This window comes from Bubalus bubalis, chromosome X (genome assembly GCF_019923935.1).
Source record: "Bubalus bubalis isolate 160015118507 breed Murrah chromosome X, NDDB_SH_1, whole genome shotgun sequence".
NCBI classification, from domain to species: Eukaryota; Metazoa; Chordata; class Mammalia; order Artiodactyla; family Bovidae; genus Bubalus; species Bubalus bubalis.
In genome coordinates, this window is record NC_059181.1 from 82,321,183 (window position 1) to 82,339,540 (window position 18,358).

Consider the following 18,358-nt stretch of genomic DNA (forward strand, 5'->3'; position numbering starts at 1 on the left):
AAACACCAGCAGAAGTTTTGCTGAGCAGCAGATCTATTTAAACCTCAGATTAAAGATAAAACACCCGAGGAATCTATGGTAATAAAACAGAATGGAAATGCTACAATGAAAATACGGAAATAAGATAGCTGTTTAAAGTAGACTGGTGAAATTAAAACAATGAGATACGATTAAACACTCATTGGAAAGGTCAAATACAAAAATCTGACAATACCAATTACTGGCAAAGATGAGGAACAATAGGAACTCTCATTCAAATGTGTAAAATGTGTTGATATATATATTTATATATAAAATGTGTTTTTATAGTTACTGAAGAAAATTTATATATAAAATGATATATACATTTATATATAAAATGTGTTGATATAGTTACTGAAGAAAATATATTTTAAAAAGAACAGTAACAAAATATTTGCTAGCAAAACTAATTTTCTCTCAGTGCGTTCTGTTAGTGGGAATGCAAAATGGTACAGTCAATTTGGAAGTAATTACTTATATAGCTAAACACTGTCATACCACATGATCTAGCAATTATCCTCCTAGATAGGTAACCAAATGATTTGAAAGCTAATGCTCACACAAAAACATGAATATGAATTTCATAACAGCTTAATTCGTACTCTCTCTCTCATACACACACATACAAATACACAAATTGGAAGCAACCAAAGTGTCCTTTAATAGATGAATGGATAAACAAACTATGGTACATCAACATAACAGAATACTATTCAAGAATAAAAAGAAATGAGCTATCAAATCACAAAAAGAAATGGATGAAAACTGAATGCATATTATTAAGTAAAATAAGCTAGTCTGGGAAAGGTTATACACTGCATGATGCCAATTATATGACATTCTAGAAAAGGTAAAACTGTACAGCAAATAAAAAATATCAGAGGCTTTTTCTTTTGCTTCAGAATAGTTTTATTAGTTTGGATACAGTTTGTTGGCACTCAACTATGCCTCATCTACTTTGACACACAAATCCACTCAATCCGAGTCATCGTTGTCACCCCATACCTCATATATTGTAATGTTATTGTGTGTGTCTGCAGGAACCTCGATATAGGGACGTTTGTGGTTAACAGTGGTTGCAGCAACGAGTTTCAGATTCTGCACCCTGGACACAAAGTTCACAAGGTCCTTCTCAAGCTGGGTTAAGGTACCGAACATGTTTTGTCAGGGGAAGCCTTTTTCTTCTTTTCTGAAGAACCAAATGAACAGCCCCGATGGGCACAACAAGTGCACACCTTACCCTTGTCACCGTCTCCTGGAAACTTCAGTATCACCAACACCACAAGGAGGAGAAAAACCCAGTGCGACTTGCTCCCAAGCCAGCCTTGGGCATGCTCTGGTTGATTCTGCCGAATTCAAAAGTGCCTTCCGCAGGGCACCTTCCCCAGGAGATCTACAACTTCATCTCTCAGAACATAAAACACATAGGTACAGAAAAAGGACACACACGTAGGCCAGAAAAAGAACCATATTAGAGACCGCATAGTGAGCCGAAAGGAAGTGGCTCATGGTGTGCTGGTCTCCCCTTGCATCTGGATACTAAGGACCTAGCAGGGCTAGGCCTTTGGTGATGTCACAGAGGGCCCCACCCTGGCCAGAATCCATCTGGCCATTGTGATAACTTCAAGGCAGAGGATAAGGAGGCTTGTGGGGTAGGGGAGGGAGGGTCAACTGGGAGTAGGGCTTAAAGGGACATTTCCAGTGGGCAATTGAAAAAGAGGCAGGGAATAACAGAATGCCATCTCCTTGTCAGTGTATTCTTTCTGAACCTGGTGCTCTACTGGGAGGGGGGCTCATCTTCTATTTTTATTTTTCCATTTGTTGAATCCAGACACTGTGGTGAGCAAAGCAGACCCAGGGGCATGTGCCCCTGTGGAGCAGAGAGCAAAGGGGGAAAGAAAGATATTAAACCAGAGGCCAAAACCGAGGAGCCACTGGTGTGTTTTGTGTGGCCTACACAGTTCCTAAAGATGATTGTGCTCAGTGAAACTATTCTGTATGATGTTATGTTAAATACATTGATGCTACATATTTGTCAAAACCCAAAGAACCTTACAGCACAAAAAGTGAATCAATGTATGCCTATTAAAAAAAAAAAAAACCAACATTTTTACATTAAGAATGGAATGCAGAATTTGACTAAACAATCCAATTATATTACAAATGTATGAAACCACCTCACTAAGATACCCTGACTTAAGTAACTTCAAAAATGAACAGAGTTTGCAAGACTAAAAGCAAAAGAAAAAAGCACTGTAATCTAGTTGATAGTGCTCTTTCTTGTAGGGGTACAGGTCAACAATCCTGATACTGTTATACATGTCTATTTGTATTAAACAGTCAAATGGATGGCACATGAGTATACACACATTTATTTCTTTGTTCTGTTAGCTGAAAGGTTCTAAAAGAAATGATACTCCCGACATCTGAAAGAAACTATGACATAAATCTTTGATGTAAATCCATAAATCTTTGATTAGAAGAGCTTGTCATGCATGTTCTGAACCAGGGAATGGGAATACTAAGTCCTGAAACCCACTCAGCCACTGAAGATGGGGTTGCCTACCATTTCTCTGTCTAGCCTTGACCTCGACCCTCTGCATTTCTCCTTCCTCCAGCAAATCCCTCAATACACTAAGAACAACTCTAGAAAGCTCTGACTTAAGAGAAATATGCCAAACATATTATACATCAATTCATTGGTTCATCAATACTATGCTTTCTTTGTAGTCTGCTCTTCATTTTTAATTTTGTAATTATTATTTGGCTACATCATGGGGCATGCAGGATCCCAGTTCCCTAACCAGGGATCAAACTCATGCCCCCTGCAGTAGAAGCAGATTCTTAACCAATAGGCCACCAGGGAAGTCCTACCATTGGGGTTTTAGTGTTTAACAAGTATAGGTCTGCATTAAGGAAATGGTGGTGCATCCTAGCACTGATTACAAGTGATAGTAGGGAATGGTATTCTAGTTTACATCTCAGTTTAGCTCTTTTTTCTCCTTTTAGAGACAGATGATTAGTGCCAATAATAGTCAAAGCTGCTGTTAATATAGCAAAAAAATGCTGCAGTTAATCTGCCCATGGACTAATTATTTTAGTCTTTTTCATTCTAGAATATTGCAATATATTAGTGTTTTTCAAACTGAATGTGCAAATGAATCATTTGGGGATGATGTTAAAATGCAGACTGTTAACTGAGTAGGTCTGGGATGGACTCTGAGATTCTTCATTTACTCGAATAAGTTCCCAGGAAATCCCCACTGTATGGTCTGCGGACCACAGAGCAGAACCATTATGAATAATATTAGATACTGATCTAAAAATTGACTGTAATCTGTAGATCATTATTCTCTAAATTTTAAATTAACTGTCTTGTACCTAGGTAGTGACATCTTCTACTGGAAGTTTACTGTCAATTAGTCTGAAGTTTGCATGTAGCTTTAAAAGGCTTCTTACTGATTTCAGAGGCTTGTGCTTTTTGGCCTCTGAACTAATTTTAAAAAATCACACCATCAGAAATCAGGAACTGCTGTCTGCCAACCAGCATAGAAACTCTCAAACTTGTATAGTTTGTAACATCTGAATATTCCAAATATGATCTCTCATCATTTCATAATTTTCAGCCTTTTACACACTGCATGCCTCCACCTTTTCATGAAATAGGAAGTACACATTTAGAATATGAATGTATTTAAAACTTCTTGCTTCTTACTAATCCTCTCCACAGGTTATTTTAAAGCCAAACAACCTCATTCATGGTGAATACTTTCATCCAAAGTGCAATTAAACAACAACAACAAAAAAAACTAGAATCTCATCTTCCAGATTTGACAATATCTCTATGACTCAGTGCAAGTGTCAAAATCACTTTGTTTTAAGAATACATCACAGATTAGATTCTGACACATCCCTTGACTTCATATGTAGCACTCTCATGTTGGATTGAGGAATGTTAAAGAGAAAATCACAGGCCTAAAATGGCACAACTTGTGCTAAAGCCCATGATACCAAATGTAGATTAAACAACTAACATATTGCAGCTTTGACCTTCACCAGAATGTAATCTTTATCAACCAGTCTAGAATTTTCTGGTCAGCACCAATGAGGTCACCTGTCACATGGGCCCTCTATACCCCGCAGAGGAAGAAGAGGCAATCTGTATGATTAAACCCCTTCTTTCCCTCCCCTTTCCCTCAAAATAGAAGATGCTTTGGCCTAAAAATATTTTTTTTCTTTTGCTAATATGTTCCTCTCCTCATCCTTCTTTCTATAAAAATCTATTTTGTAAAACCCTTGAGAGCACTATTTGCTAGGTGGGATGCAGTCTGATTCATGAAGAGCCTAATAAAGCCAATTAGAACTTCAATTAAATTGGCTGAACTTTTTTGTTTTGACCTCATCACCAAGCATGAGAGACCTTAGTTCCCTTACCAGGGATTGAATCCCACAATGGAAGAGCAGAATTATAACTAGTGAACTGACAGGGAAGTGTCTGAACTTTGTTTTTTAATAAGAATAAAATCTGTTCTAAAACCCCCCAAATTTGCTACTAGTTGAGGATTTAAATAATTGAATGCCTATATAAGACAAAAGCAGAAGATATGAAGAAGAGGTGGCAAGAATACACAGAAGAACTATACAAAAAACATTTGAAAGGCCAGAAAACAATGATGATGTGATCACTCACCTAGAGCCAGACATCCTGGAATGCGAAGTGAAGTGGGCCAAAGGAAACATCACTACAAACAAAGCTAGTGGAGGTGATGGAATTCCAGTTGAGCTATTTCAAATCCTAAAAGATGATGCTGTGAAAGTGCTGCACTCAATAGACCAGCAAATTTGGAAAACTCAGCAGTGATCACAGTACTGGAAAAGGTCAGTTTTCATTCCAATCCCAAAGAAAGGCAATGCCAAAGAATGTTCAAACTACTGCACAATTGCACTCATCTCACATGGTACCGAAGTAAGGCTCAAAATTCTCCAAGCTAAGCTTCAACAGTATGAGAACTGAGAACTTCCAGATGTTCAAGCTGGATTTAGAAAAGGCAGAGGAACCAGAGACAAATTGCCAACATCTGTTGGATCATAGAAAAAGCAAGAGAATTCCAGAAAAACATCTATTTCTGTTTCATGGACTATGCTAAAGCCTTTAATTGTGTGGATCACAACAAACTGCTGAAAATTCTTAAATAGATGGGAATACCAGACCATCTTATCTGCCTCCTGAGAAATCTGCATGCAGGTCAAGAAGCAACAGTTAGAACCAGACAAGGAACAATGGACTGGTTCCAAATTGGGAAAGAAGTATGTCAAGGCTGGATACTGTCACTCTGCTTATTTAATTTATATGCAGAGTACATCATGTGAAATACCTGGCTGGATGAAGCACAAGCTGGAATCAAGATTGCCAGGAGAAATATCAATAACTTAAGATATGCAGATGACACCACCCTTATGGCATAAAGTGAGGAGAAACTAAAGAGCCTCTTGATAAAGCTGAAAGAGGAGAGTGAAAAAAGCCAGCTAAAACTTAATATTCAAAAAACAAAGGTCATGGCATCCAATCCCATCACTTCATGGCAAATAGATGGGGCAACAATGGAAACAATGAGAGACTTTATTTTCTTGGGCTCCAAAATCATTGCAGATGGTGACTGCAGCCATGAAATTCAAAGACGCTTGCTCCTTGGAAGAAAAGCTATGACCAACTTAGACAGCATGTTAAAAAGCAGAGACATTACTTTGCTGACAAAGGTCCATCTAGTGAAAGTTATGGTTTTCCAAGTAGTCATATATGGATGTGAGAGATGGACCATAAAGAAGGCTGAGCACTGAACAATTGATGTGTTTGAACTGAGGTGTTGGAGAAGATTCCTGAGATTCCCTTGGAGTGCAAAGAGATCAGTCCTAAAGGAAATCAGTCCTGAATAGTCACTGGAAGGACTGATGCTGAAGCTGAAGCTCCAGTACTTTGGCCACATGATTTGAAGAGCTGACTCATTAGAAAAGACCCTGATGCTGGGAAAGATTGAAAGCAGGAGAAGGGGATGACAGAGGATAAGATGGTTGGATGGCATCACTGACTCAATGGACATGAGTTTGAGAAAGCTATGGGAGATGTTGAAGGACAGGGAAGCCTGGTGTGCTGCACTCTTTGGGACTGCAAAGAGTAGGACATGACTGAGTGACTGAACAACACAACAATTTAAGGAAAACAATCAATGCAAAATAAAATTTATTCAACATTTAAAGAAAAATTCAATTTGATAAGACTCATATCTTACATTGGGCTTCCCTTGTAGCTCTACTGGAAAAGAATCCACCTGCAATGCAGGAGACCCAGGTTTAGTCCCTGGGTTGGGAAGATCCCCTGGAGAAGGGAAAGGCTACCCACTCCAGTATTCTGGCCAAGAGAACTCCATGAGCTGTATAGTCCATGGAGTCACAAAGAGTTGGACACAAGTGAGCAACTTTCACTTTCACTTTCATATCTAACATTTGGCCATAAGACTGGGATTTATTGAATCAATAGAGTGAATCTTGATTAGAAAGGGCTTCTTTTTTTGTATGAATAATCTGAAATTAATAAAGAGCTCCATTATTAACAGTCATTAATAAAACAAACTATTTGACTTAGATTAATAACTCAGAGAAATAGACAAAAAATATTCAGCAGAAAAATAAAGCAAAACATTTCACACACATTCACATTTCTCTTTATCTTTTAAAAACTTGGCACTGTGGTATTTTTTCTCTAAGTCACATTTTCTTTAGAGCTTACCAAAGATACAGCGGTCCCTCTATCTTCTGAAATTCCACAGCATTATCTACATAACTCAAATAGCAATCAGCTCAAATCAGCTCATAATACAGGTTATATTTTTCATATAGATTCTATAGTACAACTAGCAGAATTGGAGTGAGAGATCTTGGAGGTTACACACCAAGTTTTTTAATTTTTGTGATCTTTCTCCTGTGGCACACTAGTAATATATATCAGTCTGTGTCCATTTTAAATCACTCCTTCCTTTTACCAATCCTGCTTTTCTCCTGTAATTCTCATGTTTTTCTCTAATCTAGAGGTAAATAGCATTTCATGTTCTAAAGCATTATTCTTATATTTCATCAAAAGTAAGTCCATCCCCAAAATGTAGCTTTTTAGGGTTAACTTTCTTAATTACTGTGCATTCTGATGACATCATCATAGTCTACACAACATCATTGTACACTCACAGTGTACAGGCAAAATTATGAAATGTAGGACCATCAGTTCTAAATGCAAAATATTTTTTATCTACTACCTCAGACTAAACATGGTAATGTTGTACTACTTACCATTTTTAGTAAATTTCTTTGCTTATACAAAAGTAGACAAGTTACGGCAGCAGTCCCAAGATGGTAGAAAAATAGGGCAGGGAGACAACTTTCTCCCCTACAAACTCATCAAAAGATCATTTGAATGTTGAGCAACTTCCACAAAACAACTTCTGAATGCTGACAGAGGACACCAGGCACCCAGAAAGACAGCCCAATTTCTTTGAAAGGAGGTATGACAAAATATAAAAGACAAAAACAGAAACAAAAGATTTAGGGATGCAGACCTGTCCCGGGGAAGAAGTCGTGAAGAAGACGTTTCCACACAGCACAAAACCCTCTCACAAACATGTCTGTGGGGAGCTTTGGACCCTCCAAGGGAAACAAATCTTGGGGGTAAAAAACCACAGAATATGCACCTAACTGCAACTGACAGCAGAGACGTGGCACAGACGCGGCACATCTGCCAGCAGCAAGTGGGGGGTGGGCAGGGAGGTGCAGGCTTCATCGTTGATCCTTATGGTAAGGACCAACTTTGAGTGACCTGAAGACAATCTGCAGGAGCTAACATGACATAGAAACCCAAACCATGGGATCACAAAAGAAAAAAAAGGACCTTTCCCACGAAAGACTCTAACCCGCATGGTGACCGCTGGCACACTCACAAAACAAAGGATTTTTCCCCTAGAGAATACCAAAGGAGAGCAAGCCAGCTGCCATTTAGGTCCCTCCCTCCCCAAAGGCAGAGAGGCAGGTATGTGACAGCCAGAGCCAGAAGGTAAGGGGCTACTGCAATCTTGGCCACAGAAACTGCATCTTCCACCAAACTGTGAGCATGCTGCCAGCTCCGAACCATATCTTCCTAGGATCCTGGGCGGTTCATATATGAAGCAGTGTCACAGCCTGAGATCAGCTCTCCAGAGGAGATACACAGCACACCTGGGACTGTGCCTCTGTGACACACCCAGGAAACCAAGTGGCTGGGACCAGGGATGTGCATCAGACACACGGCCCACCTGGGATGGTGCACTTACCACCAAGTCTCTGAGTGGCTTGAACCTGGGAAGGGAACAAAACACACAGCCCATCTGGCAGAGCACTTGAGAACCTGAGCAGTCTAGACCTGGGAAGTGCACCAAACGCAGGGCCCACTTGGGACACTGCCCTTGCAAAGCACCCTGAAGCCTGAGCAGTGTGAATCCAGGAAGTACAAGCTGCCTTGGGCTGTGGCAAATCAAGTGTTGTCCATCCACTGCAAGGACTCCCCACACATGCCAGTGGTATTGATTTACAGTGTCCCTCCCTCTCCACTGGACAACTGAACAAGTGAGTCTAAATAAGGGGCTACCTTCGCCCCCTTGTGTCAGGGTGGAAATTAGACACTGAAGAGACTTGCAAACAGAGGAAGCCAAAATAAACAAAGAAGGGGGAACCACACTGGAAATGACAAGTGGAACAGATTAAAACCCTGCAGTTAATGCTGAGACTGTGCAAAGCTATGGTTTTTCAATCAGTCATGTATGGATTTGAGACTTGGACCATAAAGAAAGCTGAGTACTGAAGAATTGACACTTTTGAATTATGGTGTTGGAGAAAATTCTTGAGAGTCCTTTGGACTGCAAGGAGATCCAACCAGTCCATCCTAAAGGAAATCAGTCTTGAATATTCTTTGGAAGGACTGACGCTGAAGCTGAAACTCCAATACCTTGGCCACATGATGTGAAGAACTGACTCCTTGGAAAAGATCTTGATGCTGGGAAAGATTGAAGGCAGGAGGAGAAGGGGATGACAGAGGATGAGTTGGTTGGATGGCATCACTGACTCGATGGACATGAGTTTGAGCAAGCTTCAGGAGTTGGTGATGGACAGGGAAGCCTGGCGTGCTGCAGTTCATGGGGTCACAAAGAGTCGGACATGAGTGAGTGACTGAACTGAACTGTGCATTTGAGGGGCACCTACAGACCTTGAGAACATGTACAAGCTGGAACAAGGGACTATCTGACACTGAACTGACCCCACACTGCCCACAAGAGCTCCAGAGAAACTCCTAGATATATTTTTACTATTATCACTTTTCAATTTTTTAAAACTTTTAGTTCCTTATTACTCCTTTACTTTTATTTGCATATCCTACTATTACCATTCAAAAAAAACCCTATTTTTTAAAAACAAATTCCATATACATGTTGTTAATTTTAGTGATCAATTCTGTCTTGTATTTTTTTATATTATATTTTTGAGAGTCTAAACTCTATTCTAGGTTTTAATCTTTTCTTTTGATATTTGTTCTCAGTTTTTTTACCTTTAAGAATCTAGACTTCAATATCCATTTTCACTTAGGGATTTGATTACTGGCTTGACTGCTCTCTCCCCTTTTGACTCTTCCTTTTCTCCTCTGTGTCACCTCTATCTCCTTCCTCCCTCTTCTCTTCTATTCTTAGAAGAGAAGTTCTCTCCCACCAGAACACAGACACAAATTTCCCCAACAAGGAAACCTTGACAAGCCACTGGTCCAACTCCACCCAGAGGAAACAGACTCCACAATTAAGAGGAACAATGACCTTCCAGCCTGCAGAAAGGGCACCCAAACACAGCAATCTAACCAAAATGTAAAGGCAGAGAAATATTCCGCAGGTGAGGGAACATGCTAAAAACCCACCAAACCAAACCAAAGAGGAGGAGATACGGAGTCTATCTGAAAAAGAATTCAGAAGAATGATAGTAAAGATGATCCAAAAGTTGAAAAAAAAAATGGACTTACAGATAAATAGCCTAGCAACAAGCACTAAGAAGATGCAAGAAATGTTTAACAAGGACCTAGAAGAAATAAAGAAGAGTCAATCAATAATGAACAATGAAATAATTGAGATAAAAAGCACTCTGGAGGGAACAAACAGTAGAATAACTGTGGCAAAAGAGGGAATAAGTGAGGTGGAAGTTAGAATGGTGGAAATAAATTAAGCAGAGAGGAAAAAAGAAAAAAAGAATTAAAAGAAATGACGACAACCTCGGAGACCTCTGGAACAATGTTTAATGCCCCAGCATTTGAATCATAGGTTTCCCAGAAGAAGAAGACATGAGAAGAGAAAAAGGGCATGAGAAAATACTCCAGGAGACAATAATTGAAAATTTCCCTAAAATGGGGAAGGAAGTAGCAACCCAAGTCCAAGAATCCCAGAGTGTCCCAAACAGGATAAACCCTAGGTGAAACACCACAAGACACATATTATTCAAACTAACAAAAATTAAACACAAAGAGCAAATATTAAAAGCAGGAAGGGAAAAGCAACAAATAACATACAAAGGGATCTCCATAAGTATAACAGTTGATCTTTCAATAGAAACTCTTCAGACTAGAAGGGAATGGCAGGATATAATTAAAGTAATGAAAGAGAAAAACCTACAACCAAAATTACTCTACCAAGCAAGGATCTCATTCAGATATGAAGAAGAAATCAAAAGCTTTACAGACCAGCAAAAGCTGAGAGAATTCTGCACCACCAAACCAGCTCTTCAACAAATGCTAAAGGATCTTCTCTACAGTAAACACAGAAAGGTTCATTAAAACGAACTCAAAACAACAAAGTGAATGGTAACAGAACCATACTTATCAACAATTACCTTAAATGTAAATGGGTTAAATGATCCAACCAAAAGACAAAGACTGGCTAAATGGATACAAAAACAAGACCCCTATATATGCTGCCTACAAGAGACCCACCTCAAACCTAGGGACACATACAGACTGAAAGTGAAGGGCTGGAAAACGATATTTCACACAAATGGAGACTAAAAGAAAGCAGGAGTAGCAATACTCATATCAGATAAAATAGACTTTGAAATAAAGACCATGATAAGAGACAAAGAAAGACACCACAAAATGATTAAAAGATCTATCCAAAAGTTAGATAAAACAATTAAAAATATATATGCACCCAACATAGGAGCATCACAATACATAAGGCAAATGCTGACAAGTATGAAAGGGAAAATTAACAGTAACACAATAGTGGGGTACTTTAATACTCCACTCACACCTATGGATAGATCAACGAAACAGGAAATTATCAAGAAAACACGAGCTTTAAATGATATAATGGACCAGTTAGACCTAATTGATATATAAAGGGCATTTCACCCACAAACAATGGATTTCACCTTTTCTCAAGTGCACACTGAACATTCTCCAGAATAGATCATATCCTGGGCCATAAATCTAACCTTGGTAAATCTAAAAAAGTTGAAATCATTTCAAGGGTCTTTTCTGATCACAATGTGGTAAGATTAGATGTCAACTACAGGGAAAAAAACTATAAAAAGTACAAACATATGTAGGCTGAACAACATGCTTCTGAATAACCAACAAATCACAGAAAAAATAAAAAATGAAATTAAAATATGCATAGAAAGAAATGAAAATGAATACACAACACAAACCCTATCGGATTCAGTAAAAGCAGAGCTAAGATGGAGATTCATAGCAATACAAGCCTACTTCAAGAAACAAGAGAAACATCAAATAAACAACATTACTTTACATCTAAAGCAACTAGAAAAAGAACAGAAGAACCCCAAGGTTAGTATAAGGAAAGAAATCATAAAAATTAGGGCAGAAATAAACAAAAAAAGAAATGAAAATGACTATAGCAAAGGTCAACAAAACTAAAACTGGTTCTTTGAGAAAATAAATAAAATAGACAAACCATTAGCCAGACTCATCAAGAAAAAAAGGGAGAAGAAGCAAATCAACAAATTTAGAAATGAAAATGGAGAATTCACAACAGAAAACACAGAAATACAAAGGATCATATGAGCCTACTATGAGGAATTATAAGCCAACAAAATGGACAACTTAGAAGAAATTGACTAATTCTTAGAAAAGTATAACCTTCCAAAACTGAACCAGGAAGAAACAGAAAATCTGGCCAGACCCATCACAAGCATGAAAACAAAACTGTAATAAAAAATGTTAAAACAAACAAAAGCCCAGGACCAGATGGCTTCATAGGTGAATTCTACCAAAAATTCAGAGAAGAGCTAACACCTATCCTACTCAAACTCTTCCAGAAAACTGCAGAGGAAGGTAAACTCCCAAACTCATTTTATGAGGCCATCATCACCCTAATACCAAAACGAGACAAAGATGCCACATAAAAGAAAACCACAGACCAATATCACTGATGAACATAAATGCAAAAATCCTCAGCAAAATTCTAGTGAACAGAATCCAACAACATATTAAAAAGATCACACATCATAATCAAGTGGGCTTTATTCCAAGGATGCAAGGATTAATCAATATTTGCAAATCTATCAATGTGATACATCACATTAACAAATTGAAAGATTAAAAACCATATGAATATCTCAATAGACACAGAGAAATCCTTTGACAAAATTCAACACTCATTTATGATAAAAAAGCAAAAACTCTTCAGAAAGCAGGCATACAAGGAACATACCTCAACATAGTAAAAGCCAAATACAACAAACCCAGAGCAAACAAAAAAAATGAAAAGATAATCCTCAATGAAAAAAATTGAAAGCATTTCCTCTAAAATCAGGAACAAGGCAAGGGTGCCCACTCTCACTACTAGTATTCAACATACTTTTGGAAGCCCTAGACAGAGCAATCAGAGAAAAAAAGAAATAAAAGAAATCAAGACTGGAAAAGAAGTAAAACTTTCACTGTTTGCAGATGACATGATCCTCTACATAGAAAATCCTAAGACTCCACGAGAAAATTGCTAGAATTAATCAATGCGTGTAGTAAGTTGCAGGATATAAAATCAACACACAGAAATCCTTTGCATTTCTATACATTAACTGAAAAAAAAAAAAAACAACAGAAATTGAAATTAAAGAAACAATCCCATTCACCACTGCAATGAAAATAATAAGATACTTAGGAATAAATTTACCTAAAGAAACAAAAGACCTATATATTGAAAATGATAAACCACTGATGAAAGAAATCAAAGATGACACAAGTAGATGGATAAATATACCACGTCCATGGATTGGAAGAATCAGCATAGTGAAAATGAGTATACAACCCAAAGCAATCTATAGATTCAATGCAATCCTTATCAAGATACCAATGGTATTCTTCACAGAACTGGAACAAATAATTTCACAATTTGTAAGGAAACACAAAATAACCTCAAATAGCCAAAGCAGTCTCAAGAAACAAAAATGGAGCTGGAGGAATCAAACTTCCTGACTTCATACTACATTACAAAGCTATAGTCATCAAGACAGTATGGTACTGGCACAAAGACAGAAATATAGATCAATAGAACAAAAGAGAAAGCCCAGAGATTAAATTCACACACCTATGGACACCTTATCTTTGGCAAACAAGGCAAAAATATACAATGGAGAAAAGACAATCTCTTTAACAAGTGATGCTGTGAAAACTGGTCAACCACGTGTAAAAGAATAAAACTAGAATAATTTGTAACATCATACACAAAATAAACTCTACGTTGATTAAAAATCTAAATGTCAGACCAGACACTATAAAACTCTTAGAGGAAAACATAGGCAGAACATTCTCTGACATAAATCACAGCAAGATCCTCTATGATCCACTCCCAGAGTAATGGAAGTAAAAACAAAAATAAACAAATGGGACCTTGTTAAATTTAAAAGCTTTTGTACAGCAAAGGAAACTATAAGTAGGTGAAAAGGCAGTCTTCAGAATGGGAGAAAATAATAGCAAAAAAACAACTGACAAAGTATTAATTCCTAAAGTATACAAGCAGCTCACGCAGCTCAATACTAGAAAAATGAACAACCCAATCAAAAAGTGGCCTGAAGAACTAAACAGACATTTCTCCAAAGAAGACATACAGAGGGCTAATAAACACATGAAAAGATGCACAACATCACTTACTATTAGAGAAATGGAAATAAAAACCACAATGAGGTATCATGTCACGCCAGTCAGAATGGCCACCATCAAAAAGTCCACAAACAATAAATGCTGGAGAGGATGTGGCGAAAAGGAAACCCTCTTACACTGTTGGTGGGAATGCAAACTGGTATAGCCACTGTGCAGAACAGTGTGGAGACTCCTTAAAAAACTGGAAACAGAACTGCCATACGACCCAGCAATTCCACTGATGGGCACACACACCAAGGAAATCAGAAATGAAAGAGACACATGTACCCCAGTGTTCATTGCAGCACTGTTACAACAGCTAGGACATGGAAGCAAGCTAGATGTCCATCAGCAGAAGAATGGATAAGGAAGTTGTGGTACATATACACAATGCACTATTACTCAACTATACAAAAGAATGCATTTTAGTCAGTTCTAATCAGGTGTATGAAATGGAAGCCTATTATACAGAGTGAATTATGTTAAAAAGAGAAACCCCAATATAATATATTAATGCATATATATGGAATTTAGAAAGACAATAACGATGATCCTATATGCAAGGCAGCAAAAGAGACACAGATGTAAAGAGCAGACTTTTGGATTATATGGGAGAAGGTGAGGGTGGGATGATTTGAGAGAATAGCATTGAAACATGCATTTGACCATATGTAAAATAGATGACCAGTTCAAGTTCGATGCATGAAGGAGGGCATTCAATACCCACGCTCTGGGAAAACTCAGAGGGATGGGTGGGGAGGGAGGTGTGAGGGAGTTTTGGGATGGGGGGGACACATGTGCACCTGTGAATGATTCATGCCAATGTATGGTAAAAACCACCACAGTGTTGTAAAGTAATTATCCTCCAATTAAAATTAATTAATTAAAAAAAACAGGGAAAAAAAATCCTGAGGAAAAAGAACAAAGCTGGAGTATAAGCCTTCCAGTCTTCAGACTATACTACAAAGATATAGCAATCAAAACACTGTGGTACTGGCACAAAAACAGAATATATAGATCAATTGAACAGAACAGAGTTAAAAATAAACCTTCCCTCCTACAGTCAACTAATCTGCAACATAGGAGGCAAAAATATACAATGGAGAAAACACAGTTTCTTCAACAAACAGTGCTGGAAAATCTGGATGGCTACATGGATACCAGTGTAATTAGAACACTCCTACATACCACATACAAAAATAAACCCAAAATTGTTTAAAGATCTACATATAAGACTTGATATCATAAAACTCCTAGAAGAGAACATAAGCAAAACATTTTCTGACATAAATGATAGCAATATTTTCTTAGATCACTCTCTCAAGGCAAAAGAAATAAAAGCAAAAATAAACAAATGTGACCCGATCAAACTTAAAAGTTTTGCACAGGGAAGGAAAAAATCAAGAAAATGAAAAGTCAACCTACAGAACGGGACAAAATATTTGCAAATGGTGCAAACAACAAGGGATTAAAATAAAAAATATACAAATAGCTCATACAACTCAATATTTAAAAAATAGACAATCCAATCAATAAATGGACAGCAGATTTAAATAGACATTCTTACAAAGAAAATATACAGATGGCAAAGAAGCATTGAAAAGATGCTCAAAATTGCTATTAGAGAAATGCAAATCAAAACCACAATGTGGTATCACTTCACACTGGCCAGAATGGCTATCATCAAAAAGTGTACAATAATAATTGCTGAAAAGTATGTGCAAAAAAGAGAACCTTCATGCACTGTTGGTGGGAATGTAACTTGGTACAGCTACTGTGGAAAACATCATGGAGGCTCCTTAAAAAATTAAAAATAGAGCTATCATATAATCCAACAATTCCAGTCCTGGTTATATATCCCCCAAAAATGAAATGCTAATTCAAAAGAATACTCCAACATTCACATCAGTACTATTTATAATAGCCAAGACATGGAAACAACTCAAGTGTCCATCAACGGATGAGTGGTTAAAGAGGATGTGGAATACACACACATATGCAATTATATACACACACAAGAATATTACTCAGCCATACAAAATGAAATATTGTCACTTGCAGCAACATGGATAGACATCGAAATATTACACTTAGGGAAGTATGTCAGAGAAAGAAAAATAGTATAAGTGAAATCTAAAAATATAATACAAATGAATCTACACATGTACAAAGCAGAAACAGACTCACAACCAGAAAACAAACTTATGGTTACCACATGGGAGAGGGAGGGGGGAGGGACACATTAGGAGTATGTCATTAATAAATATAAATTACTATGCATAAAACAGATAAGCAACAAGGATTTACCTTATAGCACAGAGAACTATAATTAATACTATATAATAACCTATAATGGAATAAAATCAGAAAAAATAACTGAATCACTATGCTGTATACTTGAAAATAATATAGTATTTTAAATCAAGAATACTTCAATGTTTTTTTAAAAAGCAGACTGTGGATTGCTAGGGGCAAGAGCCAAAGGAGAATGGGTATCAGTCAGTATCAGTTCAATCACTCAGTCGTGTCTGACTTTTTGTGACCCCATGGACTGTAGCATGCCAGGCTTCCCTGTCCATCACCAACTTCTGGAGCTTGCTCAAACACACATCCATTCAGTCAGTGATGCAATCCAACCATCTCATCCTCTGTTGTCCCCTTCTTCTCCTGCCTTCCATCTTTCCCAGCATCAGGGTCTTTTCAAATGAGTCAATTCTTCGCATCAGGTGGCCAAACTATTGGAGCTTCAGCTTCAGCTTCAGCATCAGTCCTTCCAATGAACATTCAGGACCGATCTCCTTTAGGATTGGCTGGTTTGATCTCCTTGCTGTCAAAGGGACTCTCAGGAGTCTTCTCCAACATCTCAGTTCAAAAGCATCAATTCAGCACTCAGTTTTATTTATGGTCCAACTCTTACATCCATATATGCCTACTGGAAAAACCATAGCTTTGACTAGATGGACCTTTGTCAGCAAAGTAATGTCTCTGCTTTTTAATAGGTTGTCTAGGTTTGTCATAGCTTTTCTTCCAAGAAGCATGCATCTTCTAATTTCATGGCTGCAGTCACCATCTGCAGTGATTTTGGAACCTGAAAAAGTAAAGTCTCTCACTGTTTCCATTGTTTCCCCATCTATTTGCCATGAAGTGACAGGACTTGATGCCATGATCTTGGTTTTTGTCAGTGTTGAGTGTTAAGCCAGCCTTTTCACTCTCCTCTTTCACTTTCATCAAGAGGCTCTTTAGTTCCTCTTCGCTTTCTGCCATAAGGATGGTGTCATCTGTGTATCTGAGCTTATTGATATTTCACCCAGAAATCTTGATTCCAGCTTGTGCTTCATCCAGCCTGGCATTTTGCATGTACTCTGCATATAAGTTAAATAAGCAGGGTGACAATATACAGCCTTGACATATTCCTTTCCCAATTTGGAACCAGTGCATTGTTCCGTGTCCAGTTCTAACTGTTGCTTCTTGAGCTGCATCCAGATTTCTCAGGAGGCAGGTAAGGCAGTCTGGTATTCCCATCTCTTTTAAGAATTTTCCACAGTTTGTTGTGATCCACACAGTCACAGGCTTTGGCACAGTCAATAATGCAGAAGTGGATATTTTTCTGGAACTCTCTTGCTTTTTTTATGATCCAATGGATGTTGACAATTTGATCTCTGATTCCTCTGCCTTTTCTAAATCCAGCTTAAACATCTGGAAGGTCTTGGTTCATGTACTGTTGAAGTCTGGCTTGGAGAATTTTGAGCATTAATTTGCTAGTGTGTCAAATGAGAGCAATTATGTGGTAGTTCAAACATTCTTTGGCATTGCTTTTCTTTGGGATTGGAATGAAAACTGAGAATGGATAATTACTAATTAATGTGTGTGGGATTTCTTTGGGGGTTGATTAATATATTCTGGAATTAGTGATGATTGCACAACATTGTGAATATACTGAAAGGCACTGAGTAGTACACTTTAAAATGGTGAAATTTATTATATGTGAATTTAAAAGAATCATGTTGATGTATGGCAAAACCAATACAATATTGTAAAGTAATTAACCTCCAATTAAAATAAATAAATTTATATTAAAAAAAGAATCCAAATTTCCTCATTTTGTGGCTTTGTGATCTTTGATAAATTATTTAA

The 18,358-nt window shown here is 37.7% G+C and overlaps 1 pseudogene; it reads right to left on the reverse strand.

The window, feature by feature from the left end:
- Nucleotides 1-996: 996 nt before the first annotated feature.
- Nucleotides 997-1,505, reverse strand: LOC123331889 (annotated as a pseudogene).
- Nucleotides 1,506-18,358: the final 16,853 nt, after the last annotated feature.